The 25,486-nt window shown below is 40.3% G+C and overlaps 1 pseudogene; it reads right to left on the bottom strand.

Annotated features, from left to right (window-relative positions):
- The window catches only part of LOC133363328 (uncharacterized), a 59,216-nt pseudogene that overhangs the window by 32,511 nt on the left and 1,219 nt on the right, over positions 1–25,486 (bottom strand).

Below are 25,486 nucleotides of genomic sequence, written 5' to 3'. Positions count from 1 at the left end.
AAGATCTTACACATTCGTCGGGACCTAGACTCTCATTTTATAGCAGTTAACCCTAGTGAGGTGTCTGGTGCACAGTCTTATCATGTTTTGTTGGATGAGTTTCAGTCGGTTCAGTTCGATGACGTGGACAAGGTGCTTGGACAGGTACGTGCAACCACTTCGGTACTAGATCCTTGCCCCTCTTGGTTAATAAAAACTGGCAAGGAGTGAATGGGCGGAAAAATGGCAAATGCAATTCAATATAAACAAGTGTAAAATTATGCATATTGGAGCAAAAAATCTTAATTTCACATATACGCTCATGGGGTCTGAACTGGCGGTGACCGACCAGGAGAGAGACCTCGGGGTTGTAGTGGACAGCACGATGAAAATGTCAACCCAGTGTGCGGCAGCTGTGAAAAAGGCAAATTCCATGCTACGGATAATTAGGAAAGGTATTGAAAATAAAACAGCCAATATCATAATGCCGTTGTATAAATCTATGGTGCGGCCGCATTTGGAATACTGTGTACAGTTCTGGTCGCCTCATCTCAGAAAGGATATTATAGAGTTGGAAAAGGTTCAGAAGAGGGCAACCAGAATGATCAAGGGGATGGAGCGACTCCCTTACGAGGAAAGGTTGCAGCATTTGGGGCTTTTTAGTTTAGAGAAAAGGCGGGTCAGAGGAGACATGATAGAAGTGTATAAAATTATGCATGGCATTGAGAAAGTGGATAGAGAAAAGTTCTTCTCCCTCTCTCCTAATACTAGAACTCGTGGACATTCAAAGAAGCTGAATGTTGGAAGATTCAGGACAGACAAAAGGAAGTACTTCTTTCCTCAGCGCATAGTTAAACTATGGAATTTGCTCCCACAAGATGCAGTAATGGCCACCAGCTTGGATGGCTTTAAAAGAAGATTAGACAAATTCATGGAGGACAGGGCTATCAATGGCTACTAGCCATGATGGCTGTGCTATGCCACCCTAGTCAGAGGCAGCATGCTTCTGAAAACCAGTTGCCGGAAGCCTCAGGAGGGGAGAGTGTTCTTGCACTCGGGTCCTGCTTGCGGGCTTCCCCCAGGCACCTGGTTGGCCACTGTGAGAACAGGATGCTGGACTAGATGGGCCACTGGCCTGATCCAGCAGGCTCTTCTTATGTTCTTATGTTCTTAACAGTTGGCTGGGCCAGGGAAGTGATAAATGCCTCCTTGCGAGAGGGAGTGGTCCCTGGCTGTCTGAAGGAGGCAGCAGTGAGACCACTCCTGAAAAAGCCTTCCCTGGACCTAGAGGATTTCAGCAGCTACAGACCAGTGGCAAATGTTCCATATCTTGGCAAGATCTTGGAATGAGTGGTTGCTGACCAGCTCCAGGCGCTATTGGATGAAACCGATTATCTAGATCCATTTCAATCGGGTTTCAGGCCCGGTTTCGGCACTGAGACGGCCTTGGTCGCCCTGTTTGATGATCTATGTCGGGAGAGAGACAGAGGGAGTGTAACTCTGTTGATTCTCCTTGATCTCTCAGCGGCTTTTGATACCATCGACCATGGTATCCTTCTGGAGAGGCTTGCGGAGTTGGGAGTTGGAGGCAATGCGTGGCAGTGGTTCCGCTCCTACTTGGCGGGCCGTCTCCAGAAGATAGTGCTTGGGGAACATTGCTCGACACTGTGGGTACTCCAATGTGGGGTCCCGCAGGGTTCGGTTTTGTCTCCCATGCTTTTTAACATCTATATGAAGCCGTTGGGTGCGGTCATCAGGAGTTTTGGAATGCGTTGTCACCAGTACGCTGATGACACGCAGCTCTACTTCTCCTTTTCATCTTCCTCAGGTGAGGCGGTCAATGTGCTGAACCGTTGCCTGGACGCGACAATGGACTGGATGAGAACTAACAAACTGAGACTCAATCCTGATAAGACTGAGATGCTGTTGGTGGATGGTTTTTCCAATCAGATGGTGGATACATATCCTGTCCTGGATGGGGTTACACTCCCCTAAAGGAACAGGTGCGTAGTCTGGGAGTCGTTCTAGACTCTTCCCTGTCACTTGAGGCTCATGTAGCCTCTGTGGCACGGAATGCGTTCTACCAACTTCGATTGGTAGCCCAGCTACGTCCCTACCTGAGTAAGGAGGATCTTACATCAGTAGTACATGCTCTGGTAACCTCACGTTTGGATTACTGTAATGCGCTCTACGTAGGGCTACCTCTGAAGACGGTTCGGAAGCTACAGCTGGTGCAAAATGCGGCGGCCAGACTGCTAACAAGAACGAAGCGGTCTGACCATATAACACCTGTTTTGGCCCTCTTGCACTGGCTTCCAATACGCTTCCGGGCCAAATTCAAAGTGTTGGTATTAACCTATAAAGCCTTATACGGCGCGGGACCTCAATATCTGTCGGAACGCCTCTCCCGCTATGAACCCGCTCATACACTACGGTCTGCTACGAAGGCCCTCCTCTGGGTCCCGACTCATAGGGAGGCCCGGAGGGCAGTGACAAGATCAAGGGCCTTCTCAGTGGTGGCCCCCGAACTATGGAATAGTCTCCCCGAGGAGGTTCGCCTGGCGCCGACACTATCATCCTTTCGGCGAGGCATTTTAATTTTTTGTTAATGACTGTAATGTTTGTAATTTGATTTTAGCCTTTGCTGTTTTTAGACTGTGAAATTTGATTTTAGACTGATGTTTTGTATTATATTGTATTTTATTGTATCTATGTTCACCGCCCAGAGAGCTATTGCTAGTCGGGCGGTATATAAGTTTTAAAAATAAATAAATAAATAAATTTGGCTTCCGCCTTCATCAGCTACTAACATACAAATGCTTTTACCAAGGTGGCAGTTATAGAGCTTTGAGGATGGAATGCTCAGAGGGGCTTCATTTGCAGAATGAAGTAATGTTTGTAGTGGTGTGTATGTGCGTGTGCGTGCGTGCATGCGCATATATACAGCAATGATGAGATAATGCTGAACTACTAAATTGCAAAATGATATAGTGGCGTTCTCTGCACTAAAAAGAAATGCAAACAGAAAGCCACAGATGAGACTTGCAACCAACTACAGAGCCCCTGTTTAGTGTTCTAGTCTGCCATACCATCTTTCCAGGATACTCTAATCCATCCCCTCCCCCCTCCCCTGATGTTCCATTCCTCCCCCACTGCAATTTGCCATACTCAGTTTTCACTGGGTTGCTTTTGACCACCCTTTTAGGTTCCCCCCATAGTTTTTTTTGTACTTTTGCAAATCTCAGTTTCACCCAAACCTGCTGATTTTTTGTGGATAGGTGGTGCATGCTACTTATGCCTGACTGAACATCATAACTAGAGGGAATATAAATGTTGTCTAAAAAGACATACTTGAATAAAATATATTAGTCCCGTAATGCAGATAATAGGCACAGAAACAAAACTACAACTTATCTGAAAAGAAAGCTGTAATCATTTGCCCTTCAATTCTCTGCAAACTATTTCTGAGCAATTCCTCTGTTTAATATACTCATAATTGTAATTAATGGTTCCTTTTTTTCTGAAGTGAATAAAAGGTGCTATTTTTAGTTCTGTTTCCTTTTAGTAGCAGCTCTAGTGAAGGAGTGGTGTGAACCAAGTAAAAAAGACACTGCATTTCATTTACTATCTAAACGTCATTCTCTGCTTCCAGACTTTGCTTATTTTCTCCAGTAATATGTCAGTTTAAACTGTGTCAGGTGCTACAAACGAGAGGTTAGTCTGACATCAGTATGGTTGGTGTGTTTACAAACTTTTTCCTTATTAAGATCCTTTTACCTGAGAGAGCTTTTAAAGGCAATCTGACTACCTACTGATTATTATTTAACTAAAGTTTTATAGCCTGCCTTGATAAAATCAAACTCAAGGTGAGTGACAAAGGAAAATAAACTTCTTCTAAAAAAAAAATCCTAAAAATATTAGGTTTGAGAATTTTGCATGCTGTTTCCTGATTCTTTGTTCTGACCTACATTATCAGTGATGGTTTTCATGAAAAGCTTAATCCTTTTAATCATTTTATGATTATGTGGATGCTTGTTTGGGACAAAATTTGAGATACAAGTTTTAAAAATAAAATAATTCTTACTTAAATTAATGGACCGGCTAACTAATGATTTTACTGTTTTGTCATCGAAGAATAATTCTGACACATATGCATCCTGGTCTAGAGTTGCACTTGCATAGCAATATTCATAGAACTCTTCCCCTTCAGTGGGATGGGTGACAGCAAGTGTGTGTGAACAGAAGATTCTGGGGCCAGGTACACAGATAACAAAATGGTTGGTCATGCTGAAAGCAACATGGGCCTAGATTCATGCTGTGTCCTGCATGTTAGATGCCCCCTAAATGCTGCCTGCTCGATTTCTGTCACAGCTGTAGAGACAGCTGTAGACAGAAATGCCTCTGGAATATTTCTTCCTACAAGTTAAGAAAGTAAACACAGACATATCCTAAAGGAGTAAAAGTTATATATATATTCTGGCAGACTGCAAAGTCAAGGAGCTTCTATCATTTGTCTGAAAAGGTTCAGGACCTTTCCAGCTGTTTTATTCTCATTCTCTGCTTCTGCTACTAGGGCAACCTTTCCCAACCAGTGTGCCTCCAGATGTTGTTGGACCACAACTCCCATCAGCCTCAGTCAGCATTGCCAATGGTCAGGAAAGATGGGAATTGTGGTCCAACAACATCTGGAGGCACACTGGTTGGGAAAGGCTGTACTAGGGCTTCAAACCAGGTTACCACAGATGATTAAACATGCAGCTTAGTCCTAAAAAAACTACCCACCTATTGACATGGGTGGGTCCTTGTGTCTTTTGAACACATAGATATACTTTTGAACTAACATCAGCTCAAAGAACTCATCAAGAGAAGGCAGAGGCACAATAAAAACGTGCTTCCTTGCCACAATCATGCAACATCATAAGGGCCTTTTGAGTGCATTGTATGTGTGTACATAAGAATACAGAAAGCTGCCTTATACCAGATCAGACCATTGGTCCATCTAACTCAGTAATATTTACACCACACTGACTAGCAGCAGCTCTCGAGTTTCATACAGGATAAATCCCCAGTCAGACCTGGAGATGCCAGGGATTGAACCGAGGACGTTCTGCATGTAAAGCAAATGCTCTACAACTGAGCTATGGCCCTTCCCCAGAAATGCTGTTGTGAGAACATCTGTCTTACTGAGTCAGATCACTAGTCCATCTAGCTCAGTACTGTCAACACTGACTGGCAGTGGCTCTCCAGTGATTCAAACAGGAGTCTCTCCCAGCCCTACCTGCAGATGGTGGGGATTGAACGTGGGACCTTCTGCATGCAAAGCACATCCTCTATCACACCTTTTACAAATACTGTCTGCAAGTTATAATTGGGCATATGATAAAATCATGCCTCTGTCTTCTTGCCAGATGTAGGATGCTGCGGTAGTTGTAGCAGTTACAGGCCATGGCTAGTCTACTGCAGCTGCCATGGTTGGTTAGGTTTGGGCTGCCAGATAATGGGGTGAAAATTAAGTCTTTAATTCAAGTTTTGCATGACAGAAAGGAAATGTCAAGTGTGGACAAGACTTTTCCCCTCTTCCAGTTTAAAAAGTGCTAGGTTAAGCATGCTGCCCTAGGGGAAAGAGGAAGGAACAGAAGTAAAGCCAAGCAGTTCCAGTTTAAAGTGATGCACAATTTTCCCACTCTTCTTCTGTTTAATTCTTCTTCTTATATTTATTAGACTTGTTGGTCGCTTGTTACCCAAAGGTCTCCAAGCAACTTGCAACGTATTTAATAACATAAATACAAACTCATTATAATATTAACTCATACAAAATCAGATGCAGTTCATAAAAATATTAATTCAATATATGAATATGCTTTGCATTAATTGAATGGAATTATTAAGCACAAATATTAAGGTAGGTCATGTAAGAAATTGCTGTATGGAATCAGAGCCATACTGTGTGGTATCTGGAATGCTTGCACACTCACTTATAATCCCATCAACAGCATCACTTTTCCTAAACTGTACTTCCTATTCTTTGGAACCAACACAGCAATGACTCTGTGCCAAGCTTGTAATTAAGATGAATCAATCTTAATTCATAATAATGTTTGTGGTGCTTCATTGTAAGGATAAGAAAATGAATTCATAGACTTCTCTTCTTCATTAAGCTTCATTCTTCATTAATTTTACTATGAGCAAGCTCAGGTAGTCAACTACTTCTTTTAGCTGAAGAATTCACAACTTTGCAGACATTTTTTTCCCAAACGAAAAACAGTCTTATAAAAAGAATTAAATAAAAGTAATAATTTTTACCTTTATAATAACTGGGTCATCCAGCTTTCCTTCCCCAGGCCATTTCCACTGGCGCAGTATTTCTCCATCTTTATTAGTCACCATGCCTCCTTCCTGATTAAATATCATTGCTGTGTTGTTACTGCAGAAACCAAAAGCCAGTTTTTCATGGTACCATTGAGTAAAACATAATGAGTAACTCAAACTGTCTTACTTTGATCTTAGTGCTTTTAATTAATGTACTAATTTGCATACTTATCACTTCACCATATTTTCTTCACTCAGTATTCAAGACAGGTGTACATGATGGATATAAACAAACAATCCAGCCTTAAAGAGTCACAAAACTGTTTCGTAATGTAACCATTATATTTTAACTGTAAAACGTGAAGGTGCAGGAAAAGTTCCATCTTAATACTGCTTCTTGTCAGTCATTATTCTAAGTGTATTTCACAGGTATTAACTATACACACCATTATGGTTTTATTCATGGCAACCCCCCACAATTTATACTCTTTTATGGCTGTGATCCAAGAATCAGCTTAGTTAGCACACTTGACCCTAACACATCATCCCTGATCCAAGGAAGTGTGAGTACCAGAAGAATGCATGTTTGCTTCTACACAGTCTGGACTGACAGTGTTGAACCAGGTGCAAAAATCTTTGCTCTTTCCATAGCACAGACATATTCTTCCCATTCTATTTGATATAAAATGTTGTGTATGCGGAATGCTTGCACACTCGCTTATAATCCCATCAACAGTATCACTTTTCCTACACTGTACTTCCTGTTCTTTGGAACCAACACAGCAATGATTCTCTGCCAAGTTTTTTTTTTTGCTGACAAAGGATATCTGAAATCCAGAGAGCTCTGATTCCACACAGCAAGTTGTTACATGACCTACCTTAATATTTGTGCTTAATAATTCGATTCATATCATGCAGCCTATAGTCTACCATGTATATCTAACAGATTCTTAAGAAATGATATAACAAATGCTGTGCTAGCACAGCACCTTCACCTGTTGTGCCACTGTTGTAAGCTAACCAATCCAGCTCATCAGGCACAACCAGATAGATCAATGTCACCATGTGTGATACAGCAGCACTGAATTGGAATGGATTTTGGGCTAGCTCAAGATGTTTGTGTTGTCCTAGGTGGGATAAACAGAAGATTTTGAGGCACACTTTTAGTTTGCAAGAGAGTGAGTCATGCTTGAAGCAATGTGGGAGCCTTTGAATCATGTGCTATGTTCAGTACAGCAGGTACTGCCAAATGGCTGCCTGTAATACCACAGTGCCTGCCAGCCAACATTTGCAGTTAGTCAGGAAGCTCTCTGGAATGTTTCTGCCTACCTGCTAGAAGAGCAGATACTGCCATGTCCAGAAGGAGTAAATGTTCCAGGTAAAGCACAATCAGGAAAATCATTAAATATATTGGTGTACAAACCACCACAAGGAGGATCAGAGTAACTTTGACAGATGGCAATGTGCCCAGAGGGATAGCTAAATAAACAAGTTAAGGAGTTTCTAGCATTGGTCTGAGATAGGAAGGGCATTTCCAGATGTCTAATTATAATGCACTTCTATCTTATCACTAAAATAGCACTAAGCAAAGGCAACTGGCAAAGGGGACAAATCTAGTTGCACACCAGATCATCAAACTGCCAGGGGATCTCCTGTTTGGTGTATTTTCCCTTCGGTTAAGTAGGCTGCATGTGTATTCCACTGCTGAATAAGGAAAAAAAGAATCACAAAAGGTTGGGGGGAGGAGCTTTGCTGCTGTAGGGAGGAGACAGCCTTGTGGCCGCTCAGCTAGGATTTGTCCAAATTTTTTCAGCACTCTAGAGAAATGCCTTATTTATATATTTACTTATAAAATGTCTATGCTGTTCTTAATCAAAGGGTTAAAATACAAGGAGTTAAAATACATTAAGAACAGTTGAAATTCAGTTCAGTTGAAAACATACAATATCACTTCCCATGTCTTACAACGTAGGTCCACTAAAATTAAGTTAGAAATGTCTTTAGCTGATCCTGGAAGATGCACAGTTAAGTGCCAGCCAAACATCAATGGGGGAGGGGATGTACAAAGTTTGCGTGCTAATGCCAAGAAGGCCTTCTGATGGGTCAGAGTTCCTCTGATCTCACTCAAAGGGAGTATAACCAAGAGGGCATTCTCAGCTGATCTTAAAAGTCCAGGCAGGACAGGGAGAGGTGCTCCTACAGGTATCATCATCATTTATTACCCGCCCTCCACCCAAAGGTCCCAGGGTGGGTAACAACAATATAAAAATATGACATTAAAAAGAATTTAAAAACAACCTAGAGGAGTAGTGGGAACTGGAGTCCTGAACCATTTAGGTCGTTATACATCAAAACAAAATCATATCAACGTCAAATAAATCAAAACTAAAACCTTGAATTGGCCTTAATGACTAACAGCAGCCAACACAGATCTTTGAGGCCCAATGTAATATGGTCCTGTCCTGAAGGCACATCAAAACTTTGCTGCTGTATTTTACACTGGTTACAGTCTCTGACCCTTCTTCAAGGGGCAGCCCCATGAAGAGTTAATGACAATCCTCCAAACAGGAGGTTACTAGAGTGGGGATAACCACAGCCAGGCTATCCCTGTCCAAAAACAGCTGGAGCTGACAAACCAATTGTAGCTTGGAAAAGGCACTCTGTGTCACTGAAGCCACTTGGGCCTCAAATGACATGAGTGGAATCTAGGAGTACCCTCAGGCTATGGACCTGATCTTTTAGGAGAGTGTAACCCCAACCAGAGCAGGCCGACTTCCTATTTTCCAGTCTTATAAATGTACTGCCTTCAAGTCGATTCCGACTTATGGCAACCCTATGAATAGGGTTTTCATGAGGCTGAGAGGCAGGGACTGGCCCAAGGTCACCCAGTGAGCTTCATGGCTACGTCGGGATTCGAACCCTGGTCTCCCATGTTGTAGTCCAACAGCTTAACCCAGCCTAAAAATTGAGCTGAAGACTCAGTATAGTGGTGTACAAAAATCAATGGCTTGTTGTGTGTTGTTACTCATTCTATTTCTTGTCTATTCTGCATTTGGCGGCAGCTTAAATCTGCACAGTGCCGAAGATTCACAGGATTTACCAAATAGGCATCAAAATGCTTCCAAATTATAGGCAATCACTGTGGTTCACCGCAGTGACCTATCCTGTGCTAAAGTAACTGCTATCATGAATGACTTTCTATGTTGATCCACCCTGCTGGCAGGAGGTATTTGTTTGCCCATGCTCAGATCATCCTTTACATGTATATCTATATCTATTTCTGTATAAAACCTTGGATAGCCTGTGGTCTAGTCACTTCAGTGGAAAAGGGATCCTCATTTTTCTCAAATCAGCAGCAAATAAAGACCTGAAATTCTGATATTAAAGTGAGTAGGAACAATAATCCTTGGATCTTGGAAGTGACTCACTATTCATTTTTCTTTTTAGTCTGGTCAAAATGTTTTAGAACAAGCCATTAAAATAAAAAGGTTGCCTTTCTCATTCCAGGCTTAACTACATAAAATTCTACTTTGACATTTGGAAACATTAAAAAAAGCAGATGATCTAATTGGTAACATCTTGTTCTTCTAAAGTGATCTAGAACCTAACTGATTTACAGTTCAGTCCTGTGAATGTTTACTCAGAAGTTCTATTGTGCCTAAAGGACATTTACTTGTTGACTGCTAAGTATTCAGGACTGAATTAAACCATTTTTAATATTTGCTTTTTACTTGGTTATAGAAACCATTCCTCCCATTCCTACTAGATTCTCTTTTACTTTATATGTTCAAAGGATATTAGATGAAGGATGATCCATCAATCAATCCATAATGCAGTTTCTTAAAGGCTCGCTCAGCCTGTTTGATCATTGGCAACTGTAGTTTTTCATGTAGGACCTCAGAAGAAACTTTCTTACTGAGCCACCCTTTGATGTTATGAGGAAAGGTTTCCTTCTTGCCATCACCATAATGACGAAGAATAACAGGTTTGTCAAATCCTGATTCGTTCAGCTTAGAAAGCTGTTCAATTCTGTTTGGAAGATGAAAAACAACAACAATGATTTACTAAGAAATAATCTTAAAGAAGGTCTTAACCATATCTAGCATTTAGGCTGAAAATGTTCAGGCTATCTATAGGAACTGAATAAGCAGTGAAGTACAGAGTGTTCCAGGCAGCATTCTTCTATTTATCTGAGTCAAAAGCAGTTTCATTCCATCCAAACCCTGATTTTAGACAGAAAAACATTTTTAAAAGTATGGTGCAAATCTAAACTTGTTCTTTCCTCAGGTAGTTCTAGTGGATTCCTAATATAGATTCCAAACACAGACATCCCAGTCTAGACTAGGTTTGAGTCCTACTTTACCTTTATTGTTTAGTTGCAAAAAATAGAATAAAAGAATAAAAAAAATCCTTGACCATTTATTTGCCTCTTATTCTGAATTAAAAAAGGGACACTAGCTATTGCCAGGGCTTAGCCCCAGCCCAGACCTAGTGAAGAAGCTGTAACTCTAACTACTAGCATGCCAATAGTTGTCATTCGTCCTTCTACAGGGAAACTTGCACACCACTTGCAATGGTGAAGTAGGAAGGAACAATGGCCATCTACAACTCTAAAATAAAGTATCCCACCATATATTGAACTGCTAGGATAAACGGCGAAATGGAACAGAACAGCTAGCTTCGTTCACTCTAAGTACTGAGGAGAGAAAGGGTGATATTGTTTTTGTGCTGAGGAGGGCCAGGGTGATATTGTGTTGGCTTGCACCAGCACAAGCCACTGCTTGTACCACTTCAGTCAAATAAGTGGTATCAGACTGGGCTGTTATTTCCACTGGTTGGCAACATATTTACTATGAGTCTCTTCAAGCAGCCTTATTTCAATGTCACTCTGAATTTTCTCACAGTCTCTCTATTACACATTGCTGACTTTGAGAGAGTCAGATATCCAAACGTTTAACTAAAAGCAGGAATTAAGCAGGAAAGCATTCTAGACACTTGCAATTCTAAATATTAACTAGAGGAAATCTAAGGAGAATCCTTGATTGGGAGCCAACATTCCTTACATCTTAAATTCTGTAACAAGATAGCACTCAGGAGGATACCTTTTTGCTGATCAGGGTAAGAATGAGCATTCAATAACACTAAGGCAAGTGCAATAGGGCTGGCACAGAAACCTGGCAACCATCAGCACAGTACATTCCAAAATAAGGATCAGGATTTCAGTGCCAGGTTTATGTGCCAACAGGATGATAAACACTGAAAAAGAAAGCACACTCTCCTCCTTTGGGATGGATTGGTTTGCATTGGTTTTGCCTAGAAAATTATATCTTAGATGAAAATAAATCTTCTTCTAATAATAAGAAAACATAGAACTATATAAACAGCTTTAGCTAACAGAAAATAGTCATTTGATCTCAATTCAAGAAGCTTAATTAGGTTCTTCATTAAAACTGTCGAAGAAAATATAGGGCATGAGAAAGTGAACGACTTCTAAAGATGATATATTACTTGTTCTTCAAAAATATTTGTTAGGATTAATGTCAATTTGGGGATGAAACTCCACTCTGTTGGGGAACTTTTTTATTTCCTATGAAAAAGTATCTTCACTTTTTTCTCTTTCACATACCAAATATTTATTGTTCAATTATTTACTTTTTTCACAGGAACGAAGTTTCTGTAATCTGGTTTTGACACGTATTATGCTCTGTCTCATGGTTGGCCCAAGACATTTTGCTGCCTGAGGCAAAAGGAAAGAGGCTGCCCCCATATTCCATGTCCAGAACCTGCCTAGACTGGCAACAGATTCTTACTTCAATAGTGGTGAGGGGCAGCATCTTCCATTGCACCTGCAGGCAGCAGAACAGCTTAAGAAGTGTAAGGCAGTCTACCTGGCACACAAACACATACCTCACTGCTCCTGCACACTCCCTAGCACCTGCCACTGGAGGCAATTGCCCTGGTCTTCCTAATGGTAGAGCCAGCCCTACTCCACATGATCATCCACAGGAGCATGTGGGGTTGCTGTTGGGTTCATGACCCAGGAGTGATTGCATGAGTACACCGACTGTACTAACCATTACCTTCATGTGCCACCTTTTACACAGTAGCTGTGATTTGATCACAGTGGCTCAGAAACAGAGTGCCTTGATTATGAAAGTTGCAGCAGCTGTATATATGGCCCCCAGTGGAAACATCAATTCATACAGTCTGTGTTTCTACACCATCGTTTCCAGTTAGAAAACTCCTACTGGCTCTGCATATTTCCCCAAATGTCTAGTGCTCTCTTGCTCTGTGTTAGTAATTTAACACAACTTAAACCAACTTTGATTATTTTAGATTTGTATACAACAAAGAAATTTCAGTTTTATTTAATCACAATACAAAAAAAGAGCCATAATAGAAAATCCCATTTTGATACATTTGGGTCTTAGCCTTTCGTAGTCTTTCCACTGCCCAGACATATGGCTCTTTCCATTCTAGGTCTTTAGAGTCATAATCAGAATGTTGAAAAATCCAACCTTTATGAAGAAATGAAAAACAAACAAACACCACAGAATAAGTTACCTGAATTGCAAAACTAAAGGAATGAAAAAACTCAGAATTAGTCATCTGAATTACAGCCTGTATTGCAAAATAAATATATAACTCTTAAGTGCCTGTCAAATTTATCAGTACATGTTTGAACTAATCAAAACAATATACCTAAAAGTTAAGAAAGCCAGTTTGATATAATGGATAGCAAGTTAAATTAGGATATGGATGACTTAGAGATAAATTCTACCTCAGTCACAGACATACTAGGAGGCACAGGACTAAGGCAACGGATACAAACAAAATAAGTATCATAAGACTATAATGCTTATTTTCTTAATTTCCCAGCTCAGATCACTGAAAAACAAAAATTCTGTTCACATTGCAAACTGTATGAGAATGTGCATCTCAGCCATTATCTTGTGCTGAATATGTCTTGAACATAATTATATCTGGATACACACACAAAAAAAATTATATATAAAATGTACATATATATATAGGCTATCAACCAATTAAGGAAGTGTTAGTTGATTAAATGGCAGATAATTGATTAAATTTCAATGAATTATCATATTACTATACTAAAATGTGCCTTTTGGGGTATAGTGAAGTTAGTGTGATTAACATAGTTTAACACAAACACAAAGTACTGGTTATTGTTACATCTTCCTATAGAATGCTTTTGTAAGCATCACAGTACATGCTTCTGAGGCGAGGCAGGGTGGCGGCGGCACTAGCAAGTTGGGCGAGTTGGCTGGTGGCAGTGTGCAAAACACCTGGTGGCAGCAGCGCCTGCGATGAGCAGGTGAACAAGTGAGTGGGGCAGAGGTGAATGAGGTGCCCCGTGGCAGCTGGTCCTGGCTGGGGCTGGTCCTTGGTGGGTGGGTGAGTCAGTGGATGGGAGTAGGGGGACCTGTGGGGGGAGGGAGGGGGACCAGGGAAGTGAGCAGGGGTGGAGACCAAATCTTTAATATTTTCTTATTCATTCCCCATTACAGTAAAACCAGAACCAGTTATCCTGTGTGTGTGTGTGTGTGTCTGTGTCTGTGTGTACGCACACATGTGCGTGTCCTTAAATATCATCTTTTGGTATTATAGTAGTTCTGCTGGGGAACGGCAGCTTTGGAGAGGGCTTTATCTGTGGCAGCCCAAAATTGTGGAACTCCCCACAAAAGTACCACTAGCATCATCACTATATAGCTTCTGCTGTACATGGAAGACAGATGTCTTTATCCTACATCTTGACAATTAAAGTATTTTGTGTTGTGGGTCCCACCACTTTTGTTTAATCTATACTGTGCACACCACCCCTTTGAAACCATTTTACTTGTTTTTTTTATAAGTGTATATTGTAATCCACCCTGGGACCTCATGGTGAAGGGCAGGTAAGGAATCTTATAAACAAATAAATCTCCATCAGCTAACTACCCTGCAGCTGTAGTTGACTAATCTACAAATTAACCTGATTAAAGAAAGAACAAACAAACATACATCATACCTCGTTCCTTGCATAGTTCTGAGGATAGCGAGAAACTGATTGCAAAAGGTGAATCACTGGTATATTTTTGTGGGACTGCAGCTAAACAGAAGAGAAAGGAATATTGATTATGTGCACACAGCTACATAACCACACATAAGCACATATATTAACAATTGTTTATTGCTTTAATTACAACTGTGCAAAGGGCTAGCTAATGATCAGAGCAAGTGCTTATGTGCTGTTAACTTTTTTCATTATAAGCTTACCAAATAAGGAATAATGCCAAGGTAGGGTGAAAGGCAAGGGGAAGAGCTCTGGTGTGACTGACAGGTCAAGCTTGTAATCAATGGGAATGATTTATCCAGAAACAAAATCCCTTTTAGCTCCCCCCTACCAAAAAAAAAGCAATGTTAAAGGAGTTTAGCACAAAAGACTCTGAACTCATTTGGCTAATCTCTTCTCGAGGAGTACATCTTTCATGACTGCAATTTTCAGGCAAACTGACCACAAAACATTACAGAAGATTGATTGACCCAAACTATAACAACTGCCCATGTAGGAAAACCACTGCAGCTATCTGTCATGAGCCCAGCAGAAAAGGGGGGGAGCGGTGAGAAGAGGAGGTAGACTTTGAATGCAATGACCATCCCAATGCCGGCCAACTGGCACGCAGGACTCTGTGCTCTCACCATGGATAGTGACAGCTCCACCCCATAGCTCCAGTTACCCACGAGGAGGCCCAACCTAGTCAGGTAGTTGCCACTCTGCCTGATGAACCTCCTCTTCCCACACTGGCTTCGCCGCCTCCTCAGAGCAGCCATCCTCCCTTTGACAGGGAGGGACCTGCTCATGCACCACAGCTGTCCTCGCCTCACACACAGAGGCGGCCATGCCAGCAAGTTCAACACACCCAAACGGCCCCTCTGAGGAGGAGCTCAGGTGTGCGCATGTTCTCTACCCTGACACTTAGTACACACAAGTAGGGTGCCGCCCATCCTTACTTAAGCTAGGTGAGGGGGGGAGTCTAGTTACAATGACAACATCTCAGTGCAGTAAAGTGGTGTCTAGTCTCTCCTAGTAATGCTGCTGAATTCTGTGTAACCCAATGCTTTTCCAAAGCATTAGATTGGAGTCTGAATAGAATCTGTGGCTGTTACACACCCCTACTGAATACTCTTTTTATGTTAATCAGGACTTTTGGCTAATTGGAGCTAAATATATAGTAAAGTAGTTACACTAAACCCTGAATGTAGGTATTAGCATAAAAACCAATCAGTTTGCTTGTATTCTTTTCTGTAAAAGTGATCTCAGGACTGGGTATAAATGTATGTTAAACCAGCTGTATCATCCCCTGCTCTATGATAATATTATGTATTAAGAGAAAACCTGTAATTTTTCCTTACTCTTATTTCCATTGAGCTTGTTTAATAGAGTCCCAGGATTCTCTGTTCCTTTTGCAACCCCAGCGGGACCAACACTTTTTCTGCTTTTCCTTTTTATGTTTTTAGCCATCTCACTGTGAGTGTATTCAGATGTAGGTGTCAACCTGTTGGACGCTTCTGATCCTTGCCTTCTCCCTGATTTTATGTTTTTGTATGCTAGTTCCTGCCAAGAGTTTTTATTTTGCCAGGCACCTTCAGTGAGATCTTTCCAACTGTAGCTCAGGATATTTAAAATCCCCTGAGGAAAAATAAACTTAAACTTGGAATAATTATTCAACATTTCTTCCAGCTCGCATAATATTGTAACAGCCATGCATTTATATTCATCCAGTGAGGTGGACTGTAGGTCGTCTTCTGTAAGCAGAACTGAAGGCATTTGGGAGAGCTGACCAACAGGGTTCTTATAGCTGGTTTGGAATACAGAAGGACCATATGTTTGAGGGGAAAATGGATCTTTCTTTGCTGTATTGTCTTTCATTAAAGCATAATTTCTTTCCATGTGTTCTTCCGTGCACCCAGAGTTCCTGCATGTGGATAGAGAATGTATATTATGCCTTTAATTCCAGAACATATATCAAAGACCCTATATGGACAAAGACCACATATCTATATGTACTAAAATTTTCAGACACACTTATGTATTTTTTCAGGCGTAACTCTCGATGAGAACAGCAGGACTCAGAAAAGTAGGAAGTACAGAAGAAATACTCACTTCCTGCTGGAATGACCACTACCCTTGTATATCCTATTCATCCTTTTGAAACTTTCAATTTGCAGTGTGCCTTTAAGTCTTGCCACCAGATCTATCCAGACCATAATATTACACGAAGATGTCAAAAGGTTAATAACCACTTCTACTAGCTATACTGATTTATTGGTGATTCACAATGACATCATTCCAAAGGGGATTAATAAATCAACTGACGGACTGAAAATGACTTGCACGACCTATTTCAATAATAATTAACATATTTTATTTGCATGCCAAATTTAGAAGATGCTCCCTTCAGATTATTTAGCTGTGCAACAACAGACCTCAGAAGCAACTGCTTGCCTATTAGTGGGGGTTAAGGGAAGGGCAGGAAGAAACATAATTTTTAAAGTCAAAGCTAATGGCAAAATGATCCATCCTACAAAATGTTAGGATATTTATTTGGAGATAGCTTTATGCTGGCCACCATATTATACTCAGATAGGGGTTTTTTGAGAAGAAAAGGTAGAGACAGCAATCAGGAGATATAAAGTAGTGGTGAGGATGGCAGAAATGAAAGAAAGGCTAAAGCTATGATGCTTCTGAAAACTTTTGCTAAAGAAGTGAGTTTGAGGGTTTTGAAGTACATACATATATGTGGGAGTAAGTCCCATTAATTTCATTTGAGAAAACTGAAAGAGATTGCAATTAAGATCATAGGCTTGTCTAGTGCCCTGGTAGTACCTTGTTTATGAAGAATGCGCTGGTTGTTGTATCATCATCTTTAAAAAGGGAAATAGACAAAATGGAGAAAAAATGGAAGTGCGTGCACAAGAGTAAAACAGATCACCTTTTTCTTAGTACTGAGCATGTGTGGCATTTAAATAAAGACTCTGAGGTTCCAGCACTTCTTTGCTGTACCAATACAGGTGTCAAAATAAGTTCACAGAGTTTGTTCCCTGACTGTTCCTAAGGAAGATGCCTGAGTGCCACATCAGGACCTGCACTGTCCTTTGAGCTTGTATTCAAAGGCATACCAAGTTGGACCAATAAATGCACTTCAGCCTATTCCACTCACAGAAGGATTGTTTTACACCTAGAATACTGGGCTAGAAAACTAAAACTAACTCTAAATATGGTTTTTCACTTGCACAAGTGGTTGTGCAAGACCTTATGTAACCTCCTGGACAAGCAAAAGCATGAGAATTGTTGTAGAACTTACCATGTATAGCACTGAGTGAACTCTTGTACATATGCTTGTAGAATTATTTTCCTTTTCCTCACAGTTTTTTGGATCCAGCTTCGTAAGCTGGCTTGGACAATTACATATCAGGTTTTTAAGCCAAGATGTGCATGATTTCCCCCCCTTAATTGATTGTGATTAAACCAGAAAGTTTCCAATTAACTATTGTTCCCCATTTTGTCCAAACTGGGAAACCGTGGTTATCTGCTTCTGAAAAAGTGGGAATCTCAGCCTATAGTTTGAAGTTCATTTAAGATCTTGGCTTGTTTCAAAATTGGTAACCATCATTTCCTCTTTTGGACAAACTGGAACACTATAGCTAATTAGAGACTTCCTGACAGCTCACAGTAAATGGAGGAATGAAGGGGCTGCATGCATGGGCAAAAGGCTTGTGCATATCTTGGCTTGGTAAGCCAAAATATAATTGTTCAAATGCAGCCATTGTCTCTAAATATTTAGCTATCATACCTAATAGCTGTTGAATTTCCCTATTTGTCATACATTTTTGAATCCTTTAAAAAAAGTCATGAAAGCTAATAACCATAATCACATTTTTAGCAGTGAATCCCATGAGTTCTGTAACTTTATAGTTGTGCATTGTGTGAAGAAGCCATGTGTGCAGCATTGCTTTATGTGCCTGCTTGAATCCCTTTTTTCTTTTGTCTCTCCAAAGTAAAAATGGGAATTTGCTGAAAGGGTGGGGGAAGAGGACCAATTTAGAGTATGGCACTGCAACAAATGCTGAGTCAAAATAGTAGTAACTGGATGTGGTGCTTGGACCCCAGACATCACCTCTGCCTTCTACTCATTTGTGATTGGACATATACACCCTTAAAAGGACCAATTGGCTGCTGTCATATCTAGTTAGTTTGACCCTGTGTTAATGCTGGGTAGGGATGGGACATTAAAGAATGCAACAATCCCTCCAGGGAACAAAGTAGATGAAATTGTAACAGCAGTATAGATGTCCCAAAGTTTCAGAGGCTCCTAAAGTTTATAACCAGGTGCCTTAAAAAACATGGCATATTCTCAAGTAATATCAGATGTTTTTGTATCTCTGGACAGGTTTATAAGATCTTCCTGATCTGAGAATGTGGTTGGAAATTGAACATTAAATGTTTTGTTAAGACAGTTTTATGAATAACATTTCATTCAACTATTCAAGCTTCTGATTCCTAAATGACATGCTTCTGGACAATCTGTAATGGACAGTAATGTTTAAAAAATCCAGCATTTTACTATCTATTACATACTGTCTGAAGGATATCATTTAGGAATTATAACCTTTAATGTCTTGCAATGTTATTAAAAAATACAAAAACATTTTAGGAGAACCTGAGGAAGCTATTTATCTATTTGCATGGGGAAAATACAGTGTATTCTTAGAGCATGATCTATTGCATTTTAGAAATTTGTACATATGTTGAACTCTCTGGTTGAATTCAATGGGACATAAATGCTTACCTTTGACTTTATAAATGCCAGACGTCCCAGCTAGATTTAGAAAGGGAAGAGGCACCAGAAATCATGTCTCAAACATACATTGGATAATGGAACGGACCAAGGAATTTCAGAAGAAAATCACCCTGTGCTTTATAGATTACAGCAAAGCCTTTGATTGTGTAGAATCATGAAAAACTATGGAATGCTTTAAAAGAAATGGGGGTTTCGTTCCCAATCGGAAAGGGTGTGAGACAGGGGTGTATTTTATCACCCAACTTGTTTAATCTATACGCAGAACATATCATACGGAAAGTGGGATTAGACCAAGATGAAGGAGGTGTGAAAATCGGAGAGAGAAATATCTATAGTTTAAGATATGCAGACGATACCATACCATAGCAGAAACTAGTAATGATTTGAAATGAATGCTGATGAAAGTTAAAGAGGAAAGCACAAAAGCAGGACTACAGCTGAACGTTAAGACTTAAAGTAATGACAACAGAAGATTTGTGTAACTTTAAAGTTGACGAGGACATTGAACTTGTCAATGATTATCAATACCTCGGCACAGTCATTAACCAAACTGGAGACAATAGTCAAGAAATCAGAAGACGGCTAGGACTGGTGACAGCAGCTATGAGAGAACTAGAAATGCAAAGATGTATTACTGAACATTAAAGTCACGATCATTCAGACCATGGTATTCCTGATCTTTATGTATGGATGTGAAAGTTGGACAGTGGAAAAAGGGGATAAGAGAAAAATCCACTCATTTGAAATGTGGTGTTTGAGGAGAGCTTTGCACATACCATGGACTGCGAAAAAGACAAATAATTGGGTGTTAGAACAAATTAAACCAGAACTATCATTAGAAGCTAAAATGATGAAACTGAGGTTACCATACTTTGGACACATCATGAGAAGACATGATTCTGGAAAAAGACAATAATGCTGGGAAAAACAGAAGGGAGTAGAAAAAGAGGAAGACCAAACAAGAGATGGATTGATTCCATCAAGGAAGCCACAGACCTGAGCTTACAAGATCTGAACAGGGTGGTTCACGACAGATGCTATTGGAGGTTGCTGATTCATAGGGTCGCCATAAGTTGTAATCGACTTGAAGACACATAACAACAATGCAAAAAATGCAAAATACAACAAACTCTGGTCCCAGATCCAACTAAGGTTAGTCATAACGACTCGGGTACAATCTTATGCACAAACTTGAGATTAAGCCTCATTGAATTGAGATTTACTTCCAATTAAATATACATAAAATGCATTGCCCTTTCCATTAAAAAAATATGTAAGTGATACAGTCCTAACCCAACCTACCTGGAAATAAGCCCCATTGAATTCTATAGGGCTTACATCTGAGTAGATATTAGGATTGCACTGTAAATTGTTTCAATGGGATTTAGTCATGATTTGCTTTACTAAGATTGAGAATTTAAGTGTTTTCGTCTACATTTTTGTGTAGATTATAAATGTTAAAAATAATGCTTTAATAAAAATGTTTTTACCAATTTAATGAAAATTATATTTTAATCTATAATTAACAAATCAGTTAATTAAAGTGATTAATCAATTATTACATTTTAAGTAGAAAAATATATTACCTATGAAAGCTCTCAATTTCATGAGGATTCATGCTGACAAAATTTATATCAGGAAAGTATTTTCCTGGTTCCATTTTCTTACCCCATTTTTGTTTGGTTTTGGGCTAAAATAAAATACAAGCTTTAATTAAATCCTCAATGGCTTCAGAGAAAGCAATAGAAATGAATTAAACATGATACATGATATGAGAAAGTACCTGGTCAAAGAAATATATGGGTCCTTGTTCCAGAGTTCCAGCCATTTTTCTCAATAAAATCTAGTACCTACAGTGATAAGATAGCATGAAAATACCAAAAAAAAAAAAAGGAATATAGGAAGGTGCCAGGTCGCAAATACTTCCTTTTTAGGGAAGGTGATCGAGAGCACTGTGGCGCAGCAACTGTCAAGTACCCAATCTGGGTTCAGGCCTGGTTATGGGACTGAATCAGCCTGGACGCACTGATGGATATACTTTATTGGGAGAAGGAAGGGGAATTATGATCCTGGTATTCTTACTTCATCTCTCCGTGGTTTTTGATTCCATTGGCCATGGTATCCTTCTGGGCCGACTTGGTGAGATGGGTACTGAAGGCACTGTCTTACAGTGGTCCTGATCTTATCTCCAGGGACAGTTTCAGATAATAGCACTGGGTGATTGTCTTTTGGCCCACTGGAAGTTGTGCTGTGGGGTTCCACAGGATACTGTCTTGGCCCCAATACTGTTTAACATCTATATGAAACCATTGGGAGCATCCATCAGGAGATTTGGGGCGAGATGTCAGCAGTACGCTGATGATACCCAGCTCTATTTCTCCGTAACATCTTAATCAGGAGAATTCTAGCAAGAGGCATGTGCTTGTGGGAAGGTGGTTCCTAAGTCTAGATAATTGGTCAATTGACTGCTTGGATGGGGTCGTACTCCCTCTGAAAAAGCAGATTCCTGGATCCATCTTTGTCACTAGAGGCCCAGGTGACCTCAGTGGCTAGGAGTGCCTTTTACCAACTTCAGCTGGTAAGACAGTTGTGGCAGTTTCTGGACTGGGATAGCCTGACCACTGTTGTCCATGCACTGGTACCCTCAGGTTGGATTACTGTAATGCGCTCTATGTGAGGCTGCTCTTGAGGTTGGTGTGGAAGCTGCAGCTGGTACAAAATGCAGTGGGGTGACTGCTCACTGGGGCAGGATATCACCAACATGTTACCCTGCTGCTGAAAGAATTGCACTGACTGCCCATTAGTACCAGGCCAAGTTCAAGGTTCTGGTTTTGGTGTACAAAGCCCTATACAGCTTGGGACCAGGGTGCCTGAAAGACTGTCTTACTCCTTATATACCATCTTGTCACGAGGTCCGTTATACACAACATGGGAAGCAGACTTCTAGTGCTGTGGCACTCTCTCACATTCCCTCCACTTAAATATTAGACAGGCTCCATTTCTGTTATCTTTTTAGCACATACTGAAGACCTTTCTCTTTCAACAAGTTTTTTAAGTAGAGACCTTATCCCAGTCTGTGTTGGAACTGCTTTTTAAGATACTTTAAAAGTTTTTTAAAAAAAAAAAACAAGAAGTTTTTCAGATGTTTTATTTTCAAGATGTTTGTTTTTAAGATGTTTTTCAGTGTTTTGTCCCTTGTTTGCCACCCTGGGCTCCTTCCAAAAAGGACAGGTCAGGAATTTAATAAATAAAAATAAAATAAAGGCAGATGCTCTACCAATGAGCTACAGCCCTTTCCCAAAGGCTCAGATCCTCTGTTGTGCCCTGTCCTTTTTTGCCTCAGGCCACACCCACCATTGGTATGTGGAGCCCAGAAAGTTGCCCATGAGGGAATACATCTCTGGGCTGAAAAAAAGGTTTTCCACCCAATGTAAAGGACTGCAGTCTTAACCGAGCTAGATTCTACTATGTGCTATGCACATGTCAGGTTGCAGCTCGGGTTATGCACATAGGGACAAAGAAGCACATAACAATTTTCTCCCCATTTTTGATTATTTTGATTGACTTTGTAGATTCAACATCAAGCCACTTTTTCTCACCATCATTTTACGTAACATTCAAGCTGATTCAAGATTTCTGCAGAACTTCAGTTTGCTCAGTATTTTATGACATTTTGGTTGGTGCTAGAGAGCCAGTGTGGTGTAGTGGTTAAGGTGTTGGACTATGACCTGGGAGACCAGGGTTTGAATCCCCACACAGCCATGAAGCTCACTGGGTGACCTTGGGCCAGTCACCACCTCTCAGCCTTATGAAAACCCTATTCATAGGGTCGCCATAAGTCGGAATTGACTTGAAGGCAGTACATTTACATTACATTGACTATATTTCTTACTGTAGATTTTAGCATTCATATGGAATAAGCATGTTATATGTTTTTAAGCATTTTATATGTTTTTGATGTTTTTAGTTGTTTTTGAATGTTTTAAATATTTTATTTTATTTTTAATTGCATTGCTTTACCACTTAGGTGTTTGCTGCCCTGGGATCCTTTGGGAGAAAGAGGGGTATAAAACTTAATTAACAACAGAAACAATATGTTGATCATTCTAATTTACTCAAGCTAGCAATAAAGCCTGGATCCTGACTTAAACTGTTAACCTTCAGACATGATGTGAATAGTGTCTTGTTAAGTAAAAAAATATGTTTGTTAATGAGACATTTTGTGTGATCATATCAGTTGTTTGTCAAATGTGGTTAGTACTGCTTACTCCCTTTTTCAGATCTCTAGCATCTTCTGTCTGTGTTTAGAAGGTATCACTAGTCTCATAAATTTACAAAAAATTAGATTGTTCGATAAACTGAACAAATACAATCTCTTCCTTTTGAAACTCTTCCTTAGACTGATACAGATAATTCACTTGCTATCTGTCTCTTGTACTCAAGTATTTTCAAACCTCCGTTATTAACTATAAATTCTGTATATAGTAAATAAATGTTAAAACATACCTTGGAAGAAGTCTTTCCACATAGAGAACTTGCTTGTCAGTAATGTAAAATGTAACACTTAAAAGCTCTCTTTCAAGGAAAAGAGACTAGAAGTTGTCTCTCTGTGTTGGCAGTCTGTCAATAGGCTGTTTAAAGCCCTGTTGCTTGGTTACCACATGGTGTGGATTGTACTCAGACATACTTCCTTTCTCCATTTCTAGGCATTAAGCAGCAATCTTAAACCAGGCTAGCCACAATTCAATGTACTCTTATGTGAAATCCACAGAATCAATGGCAGTGGAGGGTGCAGTGAAGTGCAGTGAAGCAATGGCAGTGGAGGAGGCAGTGATTCATGAGGGTGAATGGGAGCTGCCCCATCAACCTTAGTCCATCCTCAGCCAGCACCTACTTACCTGCCTGCCTTTTTACTTACACATCCAGTTTAGGGGGTGACAGTGCTTGCCAGCTTCCTTCTCTTCAATCTCAGTGTTGCCTTGTAGAACTCAGCAAGGAGAAGGAAGATAGGGACAAAACTAGAATTAGTTGGCTCTGCCTATCTTTAGCTTTGTTTTCACCTAGTGTTTGGGCTGCTTGCATTCCACCCTACCAGTTTCAATGGATATGAGCCACCACTAATCAATGGCTATTAGTATACTTAACTGTTCTGGATTGTTTGTGGCTGGTATTTAGAATAATTTCACTGAAAACAAGCTTTTGCTTAGCCTCTATGTTTTGCCACTGTCACAGACTACTAATGTCATCTCACTCTTAAAAAGCACAACTTAAGAAGAGCCCTGCTGGCTCAGGCCAAAGACCCATTTAGTCCAGTTTGCTGTTCTAATCAGATGCTCATGGGAAGTCTTCAAGTGGGACTTGACTGCAATAGGACTCCCCTTGCTTGCGATTTCCTCTGACTGTGGAGGGAGAATATAGCCATCATGGCTAGTAGCCGCTGATTGTGTTATCCTCCATAAATTTGTCTAATCCTCTTTTAAAGCAAGTCATCCATTACTCTATTAAGTAATATTAATAAAATAGAAAGAAAAGGAAACCTTGATCCCATATTAAGTGAATGTATATAGGGCTAAAGTGGTAATCTAAGAAAGGATAGTGCCTTTTTGGATTTAACTATTCAGTCTTGCTTTAAGGGTGACCAGATTAAAAACACACTTTTGGTTGCCTACTTACCCATTTCCCCAAAATTGCAATATTCCATTCAAATTCTGACTCTAGACAATTAAGTAAACCTGAAGGGGGGGAAGCAGCACTTTCATATAGTACCATACATGGAAGGGCTTTTTAACCGCTGTAAGATGCCTATTCTGTCCCCCACGCATTAAACATAAGCATCCTGCTACAACTGTTCTTTACAAGAACTGTGTAACCAGTTGCCCAGTAAAAAGCAATCCCTTGTCCTGTCTTCCACTTTTTTGGCCAATACATTTTAACTAACTGGGAAGGCTGACAATAAACAGAAGCAGTGAACCATACGACAATGGAATCAATTACCTAGAGAGGTAGTGGGCTCTCTGACACTGGAGGCATTCAAGAGGCAGCTCGACAGCCATCTGTTGGGAATGCTTTGATGTGGATTCCTGCATTGCGCAGGGGGTTGGACTTGATGGCCTTATAGGCCCCTTCCAACTCTACTATTCTATGCCGATTAATTTATCTGCATCATATATATAGATAAATAAAAGAAAAAAAGTTCAGATTTCTGTCTCCCCCTCCCTTGTCAATCACAGCAGTTCTGCTCCAGTTGGCCATGACTGCATTTCCCAATCTCCCACCCACTCTCCACATGCAATTATTTTACTGGCTGGTAACCATGGGCATTTTTTTTTTTT

The sequence above is a fragment of the Rhineura floridana genome, chromosome 8 (genome assembly GCF_030035675.1).
Source record: "Rhineura floridana isolate rRhiFlo1 chromosome 8, rRhiFlo1.hap2, whole genome shotgun sequence".
NCBI lineage: Eukaryota > Metazoa > Chordata > Lepidosauria > Squamata > Rhineuridae > Rhineura > Rhineura floridana.
This window is presented reverse-complemented; position numbering and strand designations above follow the sequence as displayed.